The sequence below is a fragment of the Chlorocebus sabaeus genome, unplaced genomic scaffold (genome assembly GCF_047675955.1).
Source record: "Chlorocebus sabaeus isolate Y175 unplaced genomic scaffold, mChlSab1.0.hap1 unalloc_scaffold_219, whole genome shotgun sequence".
NCBI classification, from domain to species: domain Eukaryota; kingdom Metazoa; phylum Chordata; class Mammalia; order Primates; family Cercopithecidae; genus Chlorocebus; species Chlorocebus sabaeus.
This window is the reverse complement of record NW_027327503.1, coordinates 180662-204037: the sequence shown is the minus strand read 5'-3', so window position 1 is coordinate 204037 and position 23376 is coordinate 180662. Positions and strand designations below refer to the sequence as shown.

Below are 23376 nucleotides of genomic sequence, written 5' to 3'. Positions count from 1 at the left end.
GGAACTGAACTCAACTCTGCACCAAGCGGACCTAATAGACTTCTACAGAACTCTCCACCCCAAATCAACAGAATACACATTCTTCTCAGCATCACATTGTACTTATTCCAAAATTGACCACATAGTTCGAAGTAAAGCACCCTTCAGCAAGTGTAAAAGAACTGAAATTATAACAAACTCTCTCTCAGACCACAGTGCAATCAAACAAGAATTCAGGATTAAGAAACTCAATCAAAACCACTCAACTACATGGAAACTGAACAACTTGCTCTTGAATGACTACTGGGTACATAACGAAATGAAGGCAGAAATAAAGATGTTCTTTGAAATCAATGAGAACAAAGATACAACATACCAGAATCTCTGGGACACATTTAAAGCAGTGTGTAGAGGGAAATTTATAGCACTAAATTCTCACAAGAGAAAGCAGGAAAGATCTAAAATTGACACCATAACATCACAATTAAAAGAACTAGAGAAGCAAGAGCAAACACATTCAAAAGCTAGCAGAAGGCAAGAAATAACTAAGATCAGAGCAGAACTGAAGGAGACAGAGACACAAAAAACCCTTTAAAGAAGAAAAGAGAGAAGAATCAAATAGATGCAATAAAAAATGATAAAGGGGATATCACCACCGACCCCACAGAAATACAGACTACCATCAGAGAATACTAGAAACACCTCTACGCAAATAAACTAGAAAACCTGGAAGAAATGGATACATTCCTGGACACATACACTCTGCCAAGACTAAACCAGGAAGAAGTTGAATCCCTGAATAGGCCAATAGCAGGCTCTGAAATTGAGGTAATAATTAATAGCCTACTAACCAAAAAAAGTCCAGGACCAGAAAGATTCATAGCTGAATTCTACCAGAGGTACAAAGAGGAGCTGGTACCATTCCTTCTGAAACTATTCCGATCAATAGAAAAAGAGGGAATCCTCTCTAACTCATTTTATGAGGCCAGTATCATCCTGATACCAAAGCCTGGCAGAGACACACCAAAGCAAGAGAATTTTAGACCAATATGCCTGATGAACATTGACACAAAAATCCTCAATAAAATACTGGCTAACCGAATCCAGCAGCACATCAAAAAGCTTATCCACCATGATCAAGTGCGCTTCATCCCTGGGATGCAAGGCTGGTACAACATACTCGAATCAATAAACGTAATCCAACATATAAACAAAACCAAAGACAAAAACCACATGATTATCTCAATAGATGCAGAAAAGGCCTTTGACAAAATTCAACAACCCTTCATGCTAAAAACTCTCAATAAATTTAGTATTGATGGAACGTATCTCAAAATAATAAGAGCTATTCATGACAAACCCACAGCCAGTATCATACTGGATACCCATACTGACTGGGCAAAACCTGGAAGCATTCCCCTTAAAAACTGGCACAAGACAGGGATGCCCTCTCTCACCACTCCTATTCAACATAGTGTTGGAAGTTCTGGCCATGGCAATCAGGCAAGAGAAAGAAATAAAGTGTATTTGATTAGGAAACGAAGAAGTCAAACTGTCCCTGTTTGCAGATAACATGCTTGTCTATTTAGAAAACCCCATCATCTCAGCCCAAAATCTCCTCAAACTGATAAGCAACTTTAGCAAAGTCTCAGGATACAAAATTAATGTGCAAAAATCACAAGCATTCTTATACACCAATAACAGACAAGCAGAGAGCCAAATCATGAATGAACTCCCATTCACAATTGCTTCAAAGAGAATAAAATACCCAGGAATCCAACTTACAACAGATGTGAAGGACCTCTTCAAGGAGAACTACAAACCACTGCTCAATGAAATAAAGGAGGACACAAATAAATGGAAGAATATTCCATGCTCATGAACAGGAAGAATCAATATTGTGAAAATGGCCATACTGCCCAAGGTAATTTATAGATTCAATGCCATCCCCATTAACCTACCAATGACTTCCTTTACAGAATTGGAAAAAAACTACTTTAAAGTTCATATGGAACCAAAAAAGAGCCCGCATTGTCAAGACAATCCTAAGTCAAAAGAACGAAGCTGGGGGCATCACACTATGTGACTTAAAACTATACAGCAAGGCTACAGTAACCAAAACAGCATGGTACTGTTATGAAAACAGAGCTATAGACCAATGGAACAGAACAGAGCCCTCAGAAATAATACGACACTTCTACAACCATCTGATCTTTGACAAACCTGACAAAAATAAGAAATGGGGAAAGTATTTCCTATTTAATAAATGCAGCTGGGAAAACTGGCTAGCCATAAATAAAAAGCTGAAACTGGATCCCTTCCTTACTCCTTACACAAAAATTAATTCAAGAGGGATTAGAGACTTAAATGTTAGACCTAAAACCATAAAAACCCTAGAAGAAAACCTAAGCAATACCATTCAGGACATAGGCATGGGCAAGGACTTCATGTCTACAACACCAAAAGCAATGGCAACAAAAGCCAAAATAGACAAATGGGATCTAATTAAACTAAAGAGCTTCTGCACAGCAAAAGAAACTACCATCAGAGTGAACAGGCAACCTACAGAATGGGAGAAAATTGTGGCAATCTACTCGTCTGACAAAGGGCTAATATCCAGAACCTACAAAGAACTCAAACAAAATTACAAGAAAAAAACAAACAACCCCATCCAAAAGTGGGCAAAGGATAAGAACGGACACTTCTCAAAAGAAGACATTTGTGCAGCCAACAGACACATGAAAGAATGCTCATCATCACTAGCCATCAGAGAAATGCAAATCAAAACCACAATAAGATACCACCTCACACCAGTTAGAATGGCAATCATTAAAAAGTCAGGAAACAACAGGTGCTGGAGAGGATGTGGAGAAATAGGAACACTTTTACACTGTTGGTGGGACTGCAAACTAATTCAACCACTGTGGAAGACAGTGTGGCGATTCCTCAAGGATGTAGAACTTGAAATACCATTTGACCCAGCCATCCTATTACTGGGTATATCCCCAAAGGATTATAAATCATGCTGCTATAAAGACACATGCTCATGTATGTTTACTGCAGCACTATTCACAATAGCAAAGACTTGGAACCAACCCAAATGTCCATAATGACAGACTGGATTAAGAAAATGTGGCACATATACACCATGGAGTACTATGCAGCCATAAAAAAGGATGAGTTTGAGTCCTTTGTAGGGACATGGATGTAGCTGGAAACCATCATTCTCAGCAAACTATCACAAGAACAAAAAACCAAACACCGCATGTTCTCACTCATAGGTGGTAACTGAACAATGAGATCACTTGGACACAGTAAGGGGAACATCACACACTGGGGCCTGATGTAGGGTGGGGGGAGGGGGAAGGTATAGCATTAGGAGGTATACCTAATGTAAATGACAAGTTAATGGGTGCAGCACACCAACATGGCACATGTATACATATATAACAAACCTACACATTGTGCACATGTGCCCTAGAACACAAAGTATAATAAAAAAAATCATATCAAGTGTGAAATAAAGAAAATTATATATAGAGAGGGAGAACAGAATCTATAAATATGCATATTTGTGTACATACATCCATATACATACATATGTGTGTGCATGCAGTAATTTTATTCTCCTAAAGCAATGCCTCTGCCTTCCACCCTCACTGTACATGTCCTAGTCCTGTGATGTCCCTAGAACTGAGCACTTGATTTCCTTCTCTGCCTCCCACATGAACAGGGAATAGAAATGGAAACTACACTCTGTGGTTACTGTTGTGAAAATACATGTCCCCCACAGGCTAGTTTTGCATCTTACATTCCAGTTCCCATTGTGAAAAAAGCAAGCAACAAACAAAAACTACAAAAGAAAAACTGAAATATTTGAAAGTCTAGAACCACAGAGGTTCCGGATTCACCCACCACCCACAGTGACCTCCGCCGCCCTCCAGACCTGAGGCAGTTGCGCCTGAACAGCCTGCCTCTTCACCATCCATGAAAAGAGGTGACCTTAAACTTCAATAGATTTTACTCTGTTCAAAAGGAACCAGGTCAACATTCAAAGTCAGTGGTCTGGCAACTCTAAACTTTGGCCAGAAAGTATTGGAAACATTTAACGTGCAGTGGATGAAGCAGCCTGGCCCCACTGCACACAACACACTCGTGGGGACTCAAAGAAGGATACTCAACATCCGCTGGGTGAAAGTGAGGACAGACCCAGAAACATGGGGGGTAGGGGGGTCAAACCAGGAAGGCTCAGGCCCTGACCTCCTCCTAGGCCCTGCCCCTCCAGAACTTGCAGTTTTTTCTGACCCGGAAGTGGATTTCACTGATGGAAAAGAAGTTCAGTATTTCTGGTCCAGCCCAGTAAGCTGCTCCCGTCGCCCAGCCTTCCACACCCCTGCAGACGTCACAATGCCTACTCCCACTAACCCCACAAGGGAGCCATGCATCTCCTAGAGACGGTCCTTGGCCTGCAACCCCGCGATGGGGTCCAGGGTCTGTGTCCATTTCTGGTTAAAATTGCTCTAAGGCTGGTCACTGTCTTGGCCTTCCCTGTTTCCCCTCTGTTTACTTCTCCCCTCCTCACCCCATATGAAGTTTTTACTCAGGAGATGGATTATCTCCCCTCTTGGAACATCAAGGACACCACCAGGACACCGCACTGTCTCCTTGACCCTGGGATTCTGCAGACCTCAGTCTTCCTCTGAGGTCCCCTCCCTCCCCACCTCATTTTTTCCATCCTTCTGGGGCCTGGGTCTGCTATACCTCAGGCTTTCTCTTCAGTCACATACAGAAGGAGCCCCCTTCATCCTTGGGCTCTGGCCACAGTTCACCTGCTGCAGGACACTCAGTGGCTTTCAGTAGTTCATCCAGACATCCAGATGGAAGTGAGATTTCCTGGAAGAAAAGCAGGACCCCAGAATTACACTGAATTCTAACACAAGAGCCCAGAGTCCCCTTCTGCAGGAGACATTAAGCTGCAAACACTACATAGGCACTTAATGCTCAGCTGCCCTTTTAACATCTGGTCCAGTTGTATCCCTCCTCCTTGGAATATCTCAGAAAATATATCTCCACCTAGAGTTGTTTAAACGCATCATCCTATGTGATTCCAGACCATCGGGGGTACAATGGGTCCTCACCAGAACTTCCACTCTGCTTGGAAGACTTAGAAAATTCTGAGGCTGCTCAGAGGGTCAGATTCCCATTTCTGTGTTCCAGAAAAACTTCAGTCTTCCCCGGACAAGTGAGGAAACAGAAAATGTCTAGTCTCTGGCACATCTTTTGCAAGCAATGGCGGCTCCCAGGAACCAAAACTATCAATGAATATATTTTTGAGACTCTGGTCAAAAGAAGAGTCATTCTGCAATTTCAGGTAGGATGGAGTGGTTCTGTGGCTCCTGAGGTGATTTTGAAAAGATCTGGACCCTCACAAGAACCACGGAGGACATTTGGCATTTCCAGACCAGGAGGAGTGACTGATGGGCCTCCAGTGTTACTAGGAAAACGTTTTGTTGGACAGCTTTGCTTTGGCTTTCAGGCCTTCACATAGGTTGCTTAGATCATGGAAGTGCTTCTGCATTTCTGCATAGGCTCAGGATGCCTTCTCAAGTCGTCCCTGCAATTATGAGACAGTTTCTGTCTCCAGAGGTCACTTAGAATAACACAAGAGGCTTCACCTTCAAAGGGACACCAGACAATATAGCCACAGTTCAGCCAAGATTATCTGTGTTTACATACCTGTAAAGTAACACTCCTAGTTACCTCCATTAACGTGGACGTCTTTCATGAATAGAGAAACTCTAGTGATTGTTATATAACAGCTGCCACAAAAATTAACCAATAAAAATAAATGATAAATGAAAAATATTTAACAATTATGATAGTGAACGCAATGACCTAAATAGTAAGAATTTGAATACTGGTGACAATATGAACATAAGGATACAAAAATCAATGTGGAGATTCTCCTAAATATATGAAAAGTTCACAAATTGGGTCCGCCTTGTGTAATTTGGAGTCAGAGTCAAAGAATTTCACTATGAAATGTGTTCCATGATGGCAAACATGAGAAACAGGTGAAAGGAAAGCAAGCCACAGGAGAGCATGGGCTAATAGGACCACTTGTGTGCAAACCTCTCTAGTCAAGGACTACCAGCCAGAGGTGAAGAGAGTTTGGCTTGTGTCTTGCCTACCACTGGGCACACAAAAGCTTTCAGTAGTGCAACCAGATGGCTGGTTTGGCCTGGTTCCCTGCAAAGAAGACATGTATCTCATCCCCACCAGCCCATCAGTCCTGGAACTCAGAATCCTACATGCAGTAAACATGAAGCTCCAACTCCATAGCTGACTTCACCTCCTTACTGTCCTTCTGCCATCTGGTGTTTCAGGTGCTCTCCAGATCTGGACTTCTTGGCTCCCCTACCTTTATCAAGTGAAGTCAGGATGTATCATTCTCAGAGTTCTCCTGCCAGTCCAAGGTGAAATTCACCAATACAGGCATACCCTGGATGGACTTTCTTGGAATATTTAGAAAACAATGAGTTTGCTCAGGGGTGGTGTGAGCTCTAGGAGTAGAGTTACGGTTTCCCATGGAAACCTGAGAGGACTTAGAATAGTCCCAGAGGCCTAAGCAGTCCAATCTGCCCTGGAAACATCAGGAATGATATACTTGGTCTTCCTGAGGCTCCAAATTTTTCTAAATAAACTCAGAGGTTACAGAACCATTTTTCTCTCAGGAACTGAAGTGGAGTTATTTGCCTTCTACCAGCATCTCACTTTTTTTATTTTCTAAGTTAGCTTTTGAGCCCAGAAGTAGATATTCCTTGTATTTTATTTACACAGGGAGCTTCCTAGAATGCCCATGCGTCTGAATACTTTCTGCATTCACTCAGGTATTCACAAAATGCTGCAGTTCTGCTGAAAATCTATGAGATGAAGAGGGCTCATATGGGAACAATGTCACAGGCTTACAGGAATATGCTCTTAAATACCAGCTTTTTAATTATTCTCTTCATTAAAATGACATTTATATCACACCATTATGATTGCTATTAATGTTATTATTATGTGGGTACAGTTCTTTATCATGGATATATTTGTGGTAGTTATTATGCAATGTTGAATAATTTTTTTTTTATGTTCTGAAGACTGTTGAATTTGCTGAAGATGATTAAAAGACAACCTTAAAACATACATACCACAGCAACCCAAAGACTCCTACTGTATCACCTGGTGTCCTGTAGAATGGGCTTCGTGAGTTATTCTTTTATTTTTTTGGGCAAGTACCTATTCATATCAGCATAGGAGATGGATGAAGTGCACCCTGGTCTTGCCATGGGCTCAGAAAGAATTCATACATATGCTTTATGTGCTAGCAACTCTATGTGTAGGCCTGTGAGCCCTAGAATGCACTTTCTTTCACCAACTAGTCCACCTAAAAGTTTTCTAAGTCAAATTCCCCCTCCATGCTTGGATAGGTCATGAATGGTTTTCTGTTACCCACCTAAGATGAAGGGATACTGCTAAATCAGGTTTGTGGCCAAGAAACTTTTACCTGGAGTGGCAGGAGAGGGACTACCTGTTCACCAGAGTCTCTGCAACATTTTCTTTTTCTTCTTCTTCTTCTTCTTTTTTTTTTTTTTTTTTTTTTTTTTGTGATACAGTCTCGCACTGTCGCCCAGGCTGGAGTCCAGTGGCACAATCTTTGCTCATTGCAACCTCCGACTCTCAGGTTCAAGCGATTCTCCCGCCTCAGCCTCCTGAGCAGCTGGGTTACAGGTGCATGCCACCACACCCCCCTAATTTTTGTATTTTTAGTAGAGATGGGGTTTCAGGCTGGTCTCAAACTCCTGACCTCGAGATCTGCCTGCCTCAGCCTCCCAAAGTGCTGGTATTACAGGCATGAGCCACTGCGCCCAGCCTCTGCGACATTTCCTAAGTCAGAACAGTAGTTTTTTGAACCACCTTTTCAGTCAAAGAACTCATGAAAAAGTCCTCCAAGAACTTGTGACCTTCTGGAAATTGTCAAAATCTCTACAGGTGTCCAGAGTCATCCAGAGCTGTATTGCAAACCATTGACTGGGTTCCACCATTAGTAAAGCAAATGCGAAATATGCCATGCCCACCAAAAAGAATCCAGAAACCATGGTATTTAGCTCTTTCCATCTTTCTTGCCTCCTGCAGGTGGGTGAGTACTGAGTATGATGCCCTCCTACAGCCTCTGGAGGACATGCCAGTGCCTAGAGGTACCAGTAGAGAGGGGCCATGAAAGAGCAGATGACAGTCAGGTGGCTGGGAATGACATTATCCTGGGGTTTATTGCTTGTCATGAACTCTGTCACTGGGCAACATGTACTGGTCTGGACACGTAACTTCTCTGGATCCCTGTCCCATCAGCCAGCTATCTTATCTCCTGAAAGCTGGTAGGTGTTGGTCAGCATGGTGTTACAGGACCAGGGTTATATTTACATTCCCTCTTAGGCTGAAACACCAGAAGTTAACACAGGAGTCCCCAGGTGTGCACATGCCAACCTCCAGATTGTTTTTCTTCTCGTTCTAGATGTTCATCCTTGCTTTCTGGGACTTGAAATAACCCTACACCACCAAATATTTATGCCTATTATACACTTAGGGAAAACTTGTATGTCCCAAGTCTATAGGGTTAGTATTATTATCAGTATTATAACCACTAGTACTAGTATCATGATGATCATCATTCCTGTTAATATTCATCAATATTTTTATTACTACCATTGTTAATATGAATTTTTCACTATTGTACAGCAAGGAATATAGTTTATCCATTCACAAATGGTTTTCAGTTACTAAAGATGACTACAAGGCATGCTCTGCAGACATATACACACACAGCTGTCCTGGAGACCAAGCTTTGCCACCAATTGCTCTTTCATAAGATGAGCTCCCCCAATACCCATCAGTTTTTCAGGACTCGACCTGAGCTGGTTGGGCTAGACCTGGAAAAGTTTCCTATTCTCAGCTGCACCCTGAAAAATTTTAAAGACTCTTCAGAGGCCCAGTAATAGCTTTTGGCAGCTTCCAAGACCAGGGAGGGTTTCTTGACCATTCAGAGCCATTCAGATATTCTAAGTAAACTCAAGGAACCAGAAACCCAACTTGCAGTCATGAAATACCAGTGAATGGCCTCTGTGAGTCTCTTCAAGTTTTTCAAAGATAACTGCCTGGAAAGGCTGGCCAGGAAGTCACCCAACCCCATCCCTCTGCAGGATGTTCTATGTCAGCCAGGGACGCAGTGAATTGCCATTGAACAGAAGGGAGGAACAGAGACAGCATGCCTGAGCTTCTGGAAACATTCTAAGTGCCCTTGTTGGCCCAGAAAAGACTGGTGCTGCCATACAAGGCACAGATATGGCAACTTAGCCACTTTAGGAACCACACAAGGTTTAAAGGCTCCCAGGAAGTCCAGGAAGGGCAAACATGGCCTTTTAGAGCCATCAGATTTTATTCTAAGTCTACGTGGGAGACAGTGCACTGGCTTCATAAAAACATCAGTGGAGGTGCTATCACTTGCCCCAGTGTCCGGTCTTTTCCACCTCATCTCAGAGCCAGGCAGCCACCATTTCCCAAAGCTGCTGTGCAATGAAAGGGGAATATTCTAGGTGCTCTCCTGTGCCCATGAAATTCTGTGGCTGCACTAAAGGCAGGGGTTGTCCTCCGGAATGCTCTTCAGGAATCTGACAACACTAGTCAAGATTAGAGAAGTTCAATTCAACGTCATACAAAACCAATCACAAAAAAAAAAAAAAAAAAAAAAAAAAAAATGCATAGTGAGACAAAATGATGAACCCACCTGCTAATAATCATGAATGACAATAACAACAATGATGATCTTAGTGATAATGCCACCAACACTGTTAATGGCAATAACAATAAACCTGGGGTAATGGGTGTTAGGGTCCCGATTCACCGATGTGAAGGATGGCGCCAATTTCTGGCCTTACAGAAATAAAGAAAAAGTAAACAGCTGAAGGAGGAGGAGGTGAACCTGGAGCTCCCGCCGGCCTCTGGGCGCTCCTTGGTGGAAGGAGAGGGACTTGGTCCTGAGCCTGCCCAGGATCCACCCGCACCAGAACTCGGGAGTCCCAGTCCCTGGATGGGCTCAGTCCCACCCAGGCCAGACGCCCCAGAGCCCCGGAGCCCGGGTCCTCCAGCCCTCGCTGCCGCCGCTCCTTGCGGAGCCCGGGCCCCCCGCGCCACCTCAGCCACAGTGCGGCTCTGCGAGGGCAGCGCCAAGGATGCTCCGGGCCCAGCGGGGGCATCCAGCCCCAACGGGATACTGACGCCCTGAGGGCGCGGAACAGCGCGGCCTGTGCAGGGCCCGCCATATTGGGCCTTGCAAAAAGAGCGGCCTCTTCAACGCCCCCACCCGGAGAGGCCCCAGCCCCAAGGCCAGGGCGGCGGCGCCTTCCTCACCCTGGGTAAAGAAAACTCAGGTCCTCCCTGGAGACCCGGCTCGCCGCGGCAAGCAGACCGCGCATGCGCCCTGCATGGCCGGAACGATGGGTTTCATTGCCCTCTGCCGGCCATGAAGTGGCAGCACAGGACGTTTGGCCTTTACTGCTTAGCGGTGGACCTGAGTCTGAATCACTGAAATTCAGGTATGGATTATTCAGTACCTTTCTTTTGGAAGATCAAATGGAAATTGAGTACGATATCTTGTGCTTTAATTAAAGAAGATGGGAATAAAGAAACAAATTCGAAAGTTAGTATACAAAAGTCGATTGATTCCCTCTATGTGAAGGGAAGAAGAGCTTGAATAAGAGAAGCATTCTGTGTTATGCTTTAATACTGGAGATCTGCCACCATGCACTTGTCAAATCCCGTAGAATTTCACAGCACAAATAGTACATCTTAATGTGGCTCAGGACTACATATAATGTCAGCCACAGTTTGAGGGTAAATTACATGTTTAATTAAATAGATTAAACAATAAATAATGTTATGAGCTCTACCTGGACACAATCCTTGCCTCTCCAACCAGTTTGCCAAGGGCTTGAATTTCTTGCTCGTTATCCTCACACTTGACATAAACCCTGGCTGCTGAGTAAAATCAATCACTTGTGGAGATTTTTTAATATAATCATGTGTCAATTTCAACCATGGATAAGGCCATTTAGCCTTAGTAAGGCCTATCGTATTAAGATTGTGCCTGTTTTGCAAAATTTCAAGTCGTCACCCACTTATTATTCAGGAAAAGTTTTCTCTTGAGTTTTAGGTTCAGTACTGAGGCTCCTCGATGGACAATACATTTTCCAATTCTGAGGACAAGGCAGAGGAGGCCCCATCTGTGAGAACTTTCATTTTGCTTCTGGAAAAGTACATTGAATCGAATATAGGAAAGGCTTGCATGGTGGCTGACAGGTTCGGCTGTTTTAGCATGCAGGCGTTTTATCTTCTGGACAGAAGTAAAAGGAACACAACTGTGTCTGTCTCTGTGTAATAACTCAGGACTTACCTGAGTAAATTCTGGGGTGTCATGAGATGAACTGCTACCTCCACTTAGAGAGGCTTCAGGGACAAAATTTCAAGAGATTTCTGAGGGATAGAAGAGCAGGGCTGCCTTATTCTCTGATCCCAGGTAACTACTCAGAGACACAGGCAAGGGCTGGGGACACCCAAATGCATATACTAGGTGTCTTTGATCCAGCCTCCATTTCCTTGCTAAATCTATGCAATGACACACTGAGAAATCTGGCAAGTGGGGCTGAAGATCCCTGATGTGTCAGTTCTAGGGTTGGATGGAAACAAGTGGTTTTCGTGGACATTGAAGTAAAGGGAGGTGAGCTGTGAGGAAAGAACCGTTGAAGACTGGGGAGACTCAGAAGTTGGGGTAGAATCTCGACCCATAAGCCAAGGAGTGCAGATGCAAATCGATTTGTTAGGGTGAAAGAAGGACTTCACCAACACACTAAGTTTTTTCAACAACCGATTGTATTCTTTCAACATTGTAAGTATTGATCTTTTGGAAATGTTTAATGAGATTTCTTATATAATTCTGCATTCAATTTATGCCCAGGTCACTTTGCTATTATACGTTTATGTGCTGCATTTTTATGAATAGACATTTTCTCAAATTTCTGAATTATTTTGCTAAACTATGTGTTAAGAGTTTTTTCTAGAGGTCTACCTTCTTGACTCACTTTTCTGATGAGAAATCTATCAGGTTTCTCCACAGTAATTTTCAAGTTTGATAGCTCCTCAATGTGAGAAACTTAATGTCAAATAAGAAATGAATTACCCCTAAAGAATCTTCTCCTTTCAAGATGCTAACCATGTTTTGTCCAGTGTGAAATCTCACATGTGCCACAAGCGTTTCTCTGTGAAGAAAGGATTTCTCATGATTTTTCAAGGCATAACTTCTCCAGTAAGAAGTGTTTGGTATTCCAAGAGAATTCATTGCCCTTGGAAAGACTTTCCCTTCTTATTTAGCTTATAAAGGATTTCCTCTCTTATTTTCCATTTTAGCAGCATTTTATCACTGTGTTTTCTTGTGAACATCAAGCCTAGTGCTTGGCTGAATGTTTATTCACAGAAAATACAAATAAAGGGTTCATCCAAGTAAAGTTTTCTTACGTTATTTGACAACAAATTGCACATAAAAACATTTTCACACTGAACGCAGAGCTAGAGATTCTCTACCTGAAAGTCCCACACGTTTTAAGTTATTAAAACTGTTGCTGAAGACTTTTAGTTTATTATGTTGACAGTTTCAGCTCTCTCATGTCATTTATGATCAGATCACTAACAAGTCTTTGGTACATACGTGTCGTACAATTTCTCTTCCATATGAATTTATTGATGTGGACTGAAGAATAAAGGTAACCAAAGTAACGTCCATGTTGATTATAGTAATTTTTCAAAATGTGAGTCCTTTGGCATGTTTAGATGTTACAACTGCAGCTGAAGTCTCTTCCATATTCCTTACATTCGTCATTCCTAACACCATGTCATCTAAAGTCAGAATATGTTCTGAAGACATTTATCATTTTCTCTCAAGGGTGAATTTTCTGATGTTATTTAAGATTAGTACACTGACTGAAGGCTTTCCCACATAAATGGCATTCACATGGCTTTTCTCCAGTGCATGTTCTCTCATATCATCTAAGGTCAGAAGATAGACTGAAGGCTTTCCCACATAGAAGACAAGCATGTGGTTTCTCTTCAGTGTGAATTCTTGTGTGTCCTCTAAAGCCAGAGCTTTGACTAAAGACTTTTCCACTTTTATCACATTCATAACGCTTTTATCCAAGGTGAGTTCTCTCATGTCTTCGAAGGTTAAAGGATTGAATAAAGCCTTTCCCACACTGATGACACTTATACGGTCTCTCTCCCCTGTGAGTTTTCTCATATCTTCTAAGGTGAGAACACTGAGTGGATTTTCCACATAGATGACATGCATATGGCCTCTCTCCAGTGTGAGTCATCTTGTGCCATCTAAGGTGAAAACAATTAGTATAGACCTTTTCACATATATTACATTGATATGATTTACCTTTAGTATGAATTTGTTTATGTGGTTTAGGGGAGAACTGATTACTAAGGGATTTTCCACACTGTTTGCTGACGTAGGGTTTCTTTCCACTCTGAGTTAACAAACACTGAGTCATTGTGGAACTGTGAGTGCAATCTTCTCCCAAATCATTACATTCAAAGGGATCCTCCAGAACGAGAGAGTTCTCCTTTAGGGACAAAGATTAAAAGCTCTTAATGATTTACCAACATACATCTATACATTCATTTCACCACCTTTGAATCCTAGACCAACCATTCAGTGGTAGAGCCCAGTTGTAATCTTTCCAGTGTTCCTTGTGTGAAAGGAAATTAAATTTTGGCACCCCAAACTCATTGAACCAAAGGGAAAAATCAAGCTGAGAACAGGGTCACACAAACCTGCCTCCCTCTTCTGGTTCCTAAACAATATGGCTACAAGATGAAAAGCTACATGCCTCCCCCATATTTTGCCCACAAGGAAATTCCTCATGAGCTGTTAAAGTTACACCATGGCAATGCAAACTGATAGCTTGTCTTTACAGGCGCAGTCATCCCCAGTTCACCAGACACAAATGCATATCCGATTGTTTCCCTGCCCAATTTTGCCTATGTTGTCTTATATAAAATGCAGCTCTCCTGCATTATTCCTCTGCCTCATTTGTTTATGTCATCTTATGTAAAAAAATCCAGATTCACTGAGCCAGAAAAATGCACGAATTACTATTTTTTTCTACCCACCTTTTGCATGAAAATTGTGTACTTCTCAATATCCCACCCTTTCCCCGTTTAAATTTAGAGAAAATCATCTTTGGAGAAAGGTATACACCTGTCCCCCAGGTGCATGTCCTTAACTCTGGCAAATAAATTTCCTAAAATGATTGAGACTTGTCTCGTCATTTTTATCGATTGACACTTGCATACACGTTATCTCCTGCAGACACAGATATTTTCTCTTTTGTATGATCCAAACTGCAGAGCTTTTCCATTAATTGTGATGATATCAATATCTTTCAAAGTCTGAGCATAAGCAATGTCTATGCACTTGTTCTATTTTAAAGATCTCATGTTATGGTTTAGAGCACAGGTCACTTTATTCATTGAATTCAAAGTATCAAATTTTCTTTTGCTTAGAAAGCACTTAATGCCAGCCTAATTACACTCAGGTGACTGTGCGTCATTACTAACTTAACCCATTACCAGGTGTTTAACTTAGATGACTGGTGTACACAGCTATAAAACTCACCATTGACATAACGGTGGATGTGTCTTTTCTGATAGGATGCATGGATATCGTGTGTTTTTTCTTAAGGGCACTTTCCTTGTCTGAAATAATTGAAAAATAAATTGTTACCTTGGTATTATGGTAATTGAAAAACCCCAAGGCCGGTTTATTTTTTTTCAAAAATTAACACTTAGCTGTGACAAATGTGTCAAATGAAGAAAATCCTTCAATAGAAGAAACAGATTGTACAGCGTCAGCAATTAGAAAAGGGTTTTAAAATTAAAATGTGAAAAGAGTTAAAATGGAGATGTCTTCACAGGGGTATCGGGAAAAGAGGCAGCATGTGACAGTTTAACCCCAACAAGTACATGAATTATCCTTTTCCCGAAAGTAAAAGAAAAGGCAAGAGGACACAAGAGTAGCATCTGACATATGAACAAAATGATAATAACATCTAAGGAATTCTGCTCCAGTAGCTTAACCTACATTTTAGAAATTACCACTCATTTGATAAAACCGCTAATTAATATTTGACTGATATTATTCATTGACAAAGCACCTCCTCCTATTAGAGCACAGGACCCTGTTGCTTACCCAGATTCTGGCCTTGCAGAGATTCTCTTCCTTCCCGCCAGAGCTCTTTTCCTTGCTCCAGCTGCAAAGTTATATAGGATTTGCTTATCTGTACCCTGTTAGTGGAAACAGTACATGTGTTTTGAGTTCACTGTCAATAAATGTGCATTATCACCAACTGTAAGGCAGGCCACCGAGGAAGAATAAAAACAGTGAAGGTCAGCTCAGGCCACAAGACCTAGAACACAGAAAACTCCCCAGGATTTTTCTGACCCAACGTGAGACTAGAAAATAAATCCAAACGAAAGGTCCATCAGGAAAAGAAAATTTAAAACAGTCAGGACCTATGAATGCTGAGTCCATGCCTAAGTTCCAAGACACAATGCGTAATACACAGTCTTTTCAGAAAGAGATTAATTAAACCTCTGCACAGTATGTTTATTATTATTCTCATGCAGAACAAAAAAAAACATTCGATTTACAAAAATAATTGGTGTTCTATACAGAAAAGATATTGCTATTGTTTTTACTAATTGGTCTCAGCCTAAGCATAGCGACTAAAGCAGAAGAGTTATTTAGAAAATATTTAATTTAATACATTGAAAATATTCATTAAGTTCCCAGGTGTGTTCTGAGTATTAGAGACTGAGTACCAAGGAAACCATGAAATCCTTGTCAAGATTACATTGTAATTGAGTGACAAACTAAATAAAACGAAATAAAATAAAATAAAATAAAGCTATTTCTTTCAGACAGATTTAGAGAGCTCAAACTTTTTTCAGATAAGATCTGTGAATCAGAGGAGATTAGAGTGAGATATGGGGAAGCTGTTCCAACACTTATTGAATGAATGAGTCAATGTGTGTCTACATACGTATGTGAATGTTGAGGGACTCACCGAGGGATACCAGGTGACTGATGTTTGCCAGCATTATCTCTCTGTACAACTTTCTCTTGGATGTGTCCATCATGGCCCACTCTTCCTGGGTGAAGTCAATAGCTACATCTTCAAAAGTCACTTTGTTCTAAAACATCACAGACATTTTAGTTTAGACAGAGAATCCCTTTTAATGTCCAGAGGAGGAAGGCTGAGATGACATAGGTAGGAGCTGGGTATGCAGAACACTCAGTGTTTTAGGTTCCAGCCAATTCATTCTCAATACTAAGCTGGTATCTGCCTTTCAGATTCACTCACAGAGACATACCCACTCTTAATCCATTAAACTTTCCTATGAAGAAATATCGCATGAGATGTGGCATAATATAGCCCAGATATTTTTCAGTAATGTGTTAATCACCTGTACATAACTGATTATAAAATTTTCACTTGAACCTTCATAAATAAAACAAATTTACCATGAATTTCAAGTAAATTACAGATTTGTCACAAGGCAAATAACCATGATTTACTACTGTTTAAACATGACCGTGATTAAATGAATTATTTCTCTAGATAAACCACAGGTTTTTCACCAATCAAATGGTTAAAAGATCTATTATGTGTTTTGAATAATCTAAAGAAGTAATAGAAAACATGTTTCCTATCTAGCAAATATTTATTAAATACAGGTCATTGGTCCCTTATTCATTAAAAAGTTAGAAAGTGATGAACCAGACTCCAGCATTCTTCAGAACTGAACAAGTTTTACGCAGAATATAGGATTCAATTCATACATATAGTCACTCTAATGTTATGTAATTCAGGTGTTCATGACAAGGCTTAAAGACAGTCCAGCCGCACAAGACAAGACCGCTGAGGCTGCTATACTGAGGAAGTCTTAGTCTGATGATTCCTGTCATATGAAGCCTCCTGTCCTCAACTTTCTCTGGGCAATCCAAACATCAGTTATCACTGCCTCTCTTTTAACTTTACCTTGTCACTTGGCTTGTTCAAGGATAAAAAGGCCTCTTTACGGTTTTGTTTTTTTCTAACCAGCCCTTATAGAGCATTTCCACAGAACCCTAAATTGTACTATATCTACAATATTCCTTCTCCTGAGTGTGCAACCATAGTTAAGTAATTGTATTTCTTATATGTTACTTTCAGTTACCAGAAGGCAAAAAGGTTAATTATCAAAAGGTAAAATGAATGGGGATAAGAATAATAATGACTTCTTTAGTTGTCCTTTTGCAAAGTTTTTAAAAGCATAAACATATTTTATCAAACTCTCCTTCTTCCTCAACACTGTGCAGCTCTTGCCCAAGGCCTATCACACGGGATTTATTGAACTCAGCTGCTAGAACATCAGCCTCATTATTGGGCTGTGATCTTCTGCTCTTCACGCATCTCTATTGCCTGCATTCATCACAATCCTAAGTGTATTTCAGCCAACGGGACAGTTAATGGGTCAATTATTGCCCTATGAGGTTACAGGATGGATGGAAGAAAAATACATAAATGAGATCTCTCATGTCTTTTTTTGTAAATAGCCTGCATAGGGGCTGGAATAAAGTAGTGTAATATTAGAAATTATATTGATAATTTAGGAATCTTTGACACATGATACCCAACCTAGAGTCCTGAGAAAACTTAATTGGAGGCCAGATACCTGAAAGTCTCCTGACTGCACTTGGAACACCCAGGCTGGGTGGATTTTGCATCATAAAAACAAACAAACAAAAAAGAATAAAAATGAAACACCCATGCAAACTGGAGAAAACTGCCCATTTGCCAGCAATATGGGTATAATTTCAGTAGAAAGAGGCATCCCCTACTCACTAGTGAATGCATTGTCAAGAACTCAGTTTCTCTCTGTCTTTTTCTGGATTTCCACTTGCAAACACTTCAGGCACTAAGAAAAGCTGAGGTTAGAGAGAGAACATGTGAGACACCAGCCTTGTACATAATTTTCAGACCAACCTGTGATGAAAAGCCAGACCTTCACTGAAGTGTGACACCACCTGCACCACAGCCTAACCAACAGACACAAACACACAGAGGCCTCTCCTCTTTTCCCACGGTCAAAATTAGGAAGCCTATGACTATGGTTTCTGACAAAGAAGGAACACAGATATCTTGTGAATGAGAACATCAAAAGCACTGAGTTTTGTATGTTAATTGACACAAGTCCAGATATTCAATTCCCTCACGGATTTTAAAACAAAGGGATCCCTGACTCCACCCACATGTGGAATATGATTTATACCTGTAGATAAACACTGTGGGATTTCTCAGATTTTATTATCCAGGCTTTATGCCCTAGCAATGTTTCTCCAACACCAATCACAGCCTTCTGAAGCCTTACTCGACTTTTACTTTCTCTCAATTTCGACTTTTGCATTTCCCCTTGGAACTCGGAAATCAATCAAGAAAGAATCTGTTTTAGGGTCAAGTGCAGTTGCTCTCGCCTGTAATCCCAGCACTTTAGGAGGCCAAGGCAGGTGGATCACCTGAGGTCAGGAGTTCGAGACCAGCCTGGCCAAAATGGCGAAACCCCATTTCTACTAAAAATACACAAATTAGCTGGGCATGGTGGTGCTTGCCTGTAATCCCAGCTACTCACGAGGCTGAAGCAGGAGAATTGCTTGAACTCAGGAGGCAATTACAGTGCGCCAAGATCCTAACACTGCACTCCAGCAAGGGCGACAGAGCAAGACTCTCTATCACAAAAAAAAAAAAAAAAAAAAAAAAAAAAAAAAAAAAAAAAATCTGTTTTAGGATGGGGATAATCAATTCAGGAATTTATTTCACTTGGAGGGTCAACACTCCCATCCCGCTTATCTAGCCCTTAAAATCCCCTGCATCAGAAATTCGCAGCAGTGCCCTGGGTCATGGTGTTTCTGTCCTGTGTATACAGTCACAATCCTCTGGGATGCTCAGAAAATACAAAATGACTTAGGGCTGAGAGAAATTTAGCAGCTCAATCTGATATTTTACTAAGGTGGTATCTAAAATTTTTGCAATCATGGTTTATATTAGTCTTTGTTAGTTGCAATATCTCTGATTATCATGATATATATTTGCTGAGAAATACTGATGTTCATATGTATATTCATACATAGATATGTAGGTATACAGATGGATATGTTTATATGAACTCATGTGTTTGAGATGGGGAAAACATGTTTGTATTATTTCCCTGCTAAAAATACAAAAATAATTAAATATATTTTATGTACAAATGATAATTATGTGTCATAACAAAAAATTAACTGACCCATTTGTACATGAAGTCCAGGAAAAATAAAAAGGGTAACTTTGTATTAATTGTGACATTGTGCTTACAGATATACATAAATTTCCTTATTTAACCCTTATAATAACCCTGCTGATTGTAGTTTACCAGTTTAATAAATAATCAACAGAGTTTGACAAATATGACAAAATTACAAAACTAGAAAATGACACAGAAATACTTTTAATTCTATTCTGCCTTGTCACTGCCTCTTCTGGTTTTTTTTACAAAATTACTCCCCTAATCAAGGTTCTCTATGATTCTGGGGACTCCAGGATTCAGACCCCAGTTCCCAAACTTCACTGTGTCTATTTTTACTGACACATTTTAATGCACATTTACAGACTTCAACAAGCACTTTTCAATATCAACTATTTTCTTATTCCTTGGACTATTTCCTACATCTGTTCATCAAGACTCCAGTAACATATGACTCCATCTGCCTGTCCCTTCCATGAATGTACCTGACAGTGCATGTATTATGTAGTCTATAATTCAAGCAGAACAGATATTCCTTCAAAACAATAAGGTATTAGAGAATGCCTACAAAGCTTCAGTGAAACCAGCTGTAACTCTTACTATTATTACCATGTAAACTCTTCCTTGAATATCAAAATAAGATGTGGACCTTAGAGAATATTTGTGTGTGATTATAACCCAAACATGAACTAAAAGTAATTTAAATGGTCATATACAGACTGTGCCAGGGACAAAAAAGGACAAATATTATAAGAAAATTAAAACACACTTATTTCCTAACGGACCCTTGTGTGGAATCTATAAAAACTATTTCAAGATATAGAGATTAAATACATTTCAAAACACATACATACACAAGCAATCTTTAGGATAAATTTTTTTAAACTTACATTATGGGTCTAAAATTTTCATTAATTCATGGAAAAAATGTATTGACAAACTTCTCACCAGAGCAGGAATAACAACTTACGTATTTGGTGACTTCAAGATGAGAGTCTGCACAGCTTAGTATCTCCCTCCGGATCTCTCTCTCTCTCTCTCCTTTTTTGTTTTTTGACAGAGTTTCGCTTTTGTTGCCCAGGCTGGAGTGCAATGGTGAAATCTCAGCTCACTGCAACCTCCACCTCCCAGGTTCAAGCTATTCTTCTGCCTCAGCCTTCCAAGTAGCTAGGATGACAGGCATGCACCACCACGCTTGGCTAATTTTGTATTTTCAGTCGAGACGGGGTTTCTCCATTTTGGTCAGGCTGGTCTGGAACTCCTGACCTCAGGTAATCCACCCGCCTCAGCCTCTCAAAGTGCTGGGATTACAGGCGTGAGCCACAGCGCCCGGCCCAGATCTCTTAAAAAGTCATGAGGAAGGAGCCATTCTGCATCCTCAATATTCCCTTAATATTTTAAGGACACTCATAACAACTAAGAGGCTGACTTGTGACTTCCTAGCCCTTTCAGGGCTATTTAGACACACCTTAGTGAAGTATTAGGAATGCAGTATTAGGTCTCAAGTTCCTGGACACCAAAACCATGTTCTCCAACAGATCTTCAGTAAAAATAGCTGATGTCTATATTCTTTTGCCTGTCCTTTCCCTTCCTTTTAATTCAGAACAGCGGTCTCGAAAAGTGCTATTATTTAGTAGATTCTCTCAATTCTCAACACCAGCACTATACAGTGTTGAGTAACATCTCAGGTGCTAGGGAAACAGCAGCCGACATTCTAGCAATGCACAAATAGAAAAGCAAAGATCACCACAGAGTAAAAGAGAATAGATTTTTTAAAAGTATGAAATCAAAATGAATATATATCAGATTACACTATAAATGGAAAATTCTATTATCTTGACTGGATGCAAGTCAAAACCTCTCATGGCTTCCAACATCCAATATATTCAAAGCAGTTCAGGAATGGTGAAAGTGGAATGGAATTTAAAATTATTCTAAGGTTGCATGTGTGAAAGCACCATGCCCTGAAACAAAATATTTATTTTTAAAGTGCATAATGAACACTGTATACAAAGTTTGTGTAACAAGAGAGAGAAAAAATCTCACATTTTTAAAAAGGAATATGCAACATATTTACATATAATAAATTAAAATTAAACTAAAATAACAGCAATGGAAGACACAATCTGACCTCTGAAAATCAAGGGAGAAATCTCTTTTAAATAAAATTGGCACAATTTTTAAAGTAAGTTATGAAAAATAGTAATACCTAAATATAGTATGTAAAAGTACCAACACAATAAAGCTAAAACAATATCCGTGGAAAAATTATTTGCTGTACATTATTTTTTAAAAATGATCTAAGTACGTTCCTCAAGAAGGTAAATGAATGAAATTTAAAAATTGCCTGAGAAAATCTGTGAAAGGAAATGAGTATAGAGAAGCAGAATATAATTGACTGGACGACGGGAGAGGACAAAGACGACTAAGATGGCGCATTTCCAGGTTCTTCATCACCAACTTCACCGCGCACGGGAAAACGCAGCCCGCGCCCGGGAAAAACACAGACCAACTGCGCAGGCGCAACATGGCGTCCGATCGAGGAAACCGCAACTTACATGGCCGCAACTACGGAACACCCCCGACACGCCCGTGTCCCACCTATTGCCCTCCCACTCCCAAGCCTTAGACAGAAAAGACGCTCCCGGCAGGCGCGCGGCGCGAACTTCCTCGGCCCCTCCTCCTGTGCAGACCTAGGAACCTCCACCGCCAGAGACCGGTGAACTTCGCCCTTTCTTCCTTCACATTGGCTAGCTAATACAGTTTCTTTTTACCTTGCCTACTTGCTTTTTCTCTGGCGCCTGCTCTGGTGGTCACATAAAACAAATCAATAATTTAACTATAAACCACACAAACAGAATTTAAAAATAAGGCCGGGCGCAATGGCTCATACCTGCAATCCCAGCACTTTGGGAGGCTGAGGCAGGCGGATCACTTGAGGTCAGGAGTTTGAGACCAGCCTGACCAACATGGAGAAACCCCGTCTCTACTAAAAATAGAAGAAAAAAAAAAAAAAAACAGGCGGGCGTGGGGACACATGCCTGTAATCCCAGCTACTAGGGAAGCTTAGGCAGGAGAATCACTTGAACCTGGGAGGCGGAGGTTGCGGTGAGCTGAGATCACGCCATTGCACTCCAGCCTGGGCAACAAGAGCAAAACTCTGTCTCAAAGAAATAAAAAATAAAAATAAAATAAAAATAAATGGCAGCCAACATGCCCAACATGATTTTCTGTGATGAAAGAAATTCTCTGTATCTGCATTGTCCAATGCAGTAACTACCACACATATGTAGTTACAGAATTTCTAGTTTGGCCACAAATTTGGCTATTACTACTAAGGATATGCCATTTAGTTATTTAATTATAATTAATTTACAGTTTATAGCCACATGTGACTAGTAGTTACTCTATTGGTCAATGCAGATCTAGAATCTTGGAGAAGGCAGTTAAAATAATGAGATATGGTCAAAACAAAATTGGAAAAGGCACACAGATAGTGAACACAGAATATGAGAATGTGAAGGAACAATTCACACAGTAAAGTTTAATAATGAGATGCTGCCTTGATGGGACACATGTCTAATGATATTCAAGGCTTGTCTTGTTACAGGTAGAAGAGCAGGAGCAGGGCAGGAGAGGGCTCTTCCCCTACCCACTAGAAATGTCAGGTGATGGCCTGTTCATGATCACTTTGCCTCTCTAAAAATGATAATTAGGCAGCACCAGAGAGAGGCCAATTCCTGGTGGTTTACACCTGTTAACATCAAAAATGTTAATTAAATGCAGACTCCAGGAAGAAGCAACTTCTTGGGCATTCATGTTAAGAGACAAAAATGACAAAGTATAATCTTCCGGGGACACACTCCGCTAGAAAAGGAAAGAAAGCCTCGGATGGACATGCATATAACTCCCTAAACACAC

General features: G+C 40.7%; 1 pseudogene; it reads right to left on the bottom strand.

The window, feature by feature from the left end:
* Window positions 1–11924: 11924 nt before the first annotated feature.
* Window positions 11925–22217, bottom strand: LOC140711150 (zinc finger protein 705D-like; annotated as a pseudogene).
* Between the last annotated feature and the right edge of the window lie 1159 nt (window positions 22218–23376).